General features: G+C 58.8%; 1 protein-coding gene across 5 annotated transcripts in view; it reads left to right on the forward strand.

Annotated features, from left to right (window-relative positions):
- The window catches only part of BCL11A (B cell CLL/lymphoma 11A), a 99,220-nt gene that overhangs the window by 3,466 nt on the left and 94,860 nt on the right, over nt 1-894 (forward strand). The window contains exon 1 of one of the 5 annotated variants that reach the window (XM_014447060.2): nt 127-709. The exons of the other annotated variants lie outside the window; for them this stretch is intronic. The gene's annotated coding sequence lies outside the window, so the exon portion shown is untranslated. Of the gene's footprint in view, nt 1-126; nt 710-894 lie in introns of those variants that run through there. 5 annotated transcript variants of the gene reach the window in all.

Below are 894 nucleotides of genomic sequence, written 5' to 3' on the forward strand. Positions count from 1 at the left end.
CATCCTTTGCTTCTTGGGCTGAACGAGAGCCTTTCGGTCGCGGAGGAGGCAGAACAAGATCAAGAAAGCTCAGCGAACTTGAACCTGTACCAGAGCCTCCCCCACCCCCTGCTCTCCGTTTCTCTGCCGGGGAGGGAAGAGCTTTGCGAGGGTGGGGGTGGGGGAAACGGACGGTTAGGCAGAATTCCATTTCTCCCCCCCATCACCCCTTATGTCTTTGTTCTTCATTTTGACTTTAAAAAGGCTTCAGGCCAGGGCTGCGGAGAAAGCACCCCAGTGCGTCGACATCCCCGGGCACCGAGAGCCGAGCGGGGTGCAGTTCTCGTTTTCTTTCGGGGCGGGCAACGTTGGTAGGGAGGAGAGGGGAGTGCGCGCTCCGGCTTCGCGGCAGGGCCCAAGGGTGGGATCGGGCAAGTTTGTACTTGGTCTCCAGGTTCACTTCTTCCACCCTCACCCCCGCTCCAAGCACGGACCGCTGCGGCCACCGCGGGCTTGCAGAGCGGCTCTGCAGCCCGACCCCCGGCTCCCCCGCCTCCTGCCGCTCTCGCTTAGGAGCCCGAAATCACAACAATAGTAATAGTTATCATCATAATGATGCGGGCAAGCAGCGTCATTAATAATGAATAACCGCAGCCGCCGCCGCGCTGCGCGCACCGGTGCCGGAATTGCAGGAGAAAATGCATTTGCTGAGATCCCCCCAAAGTCAAGTGTGAGTCTTTGGACACAAAATGAATTTCTGGAGCCGCGCCGGAGGTGTGTGCGGTGTTGCCGAGACTGCACCAGGTTAACCACCCGAGATTTTTAAGCCTCACGTGCCTTTTCTTCCAACTGGCTGGCACGGGGAATCTTGTCCTTCGGCGGAGCGTGGATTCTGCAGTCGGGGACTCTGGAATG

This window comes from Myotis lucifugus, unplaced genomic scaffold (assembly GCF_000147115.1).
Source record: "Myotis lucifugus unplaced genomic scaffold, Myoluc2.0 scaffold_6, whole genome shotgun sequence".
In the NCBI taxonomy this organism is placed as follows: Eukaryota; Metazoa; Chordata; class Mammalia; order Chiroptera; family Vespertilionidae; genus Myotis; species Myotis lucifugus.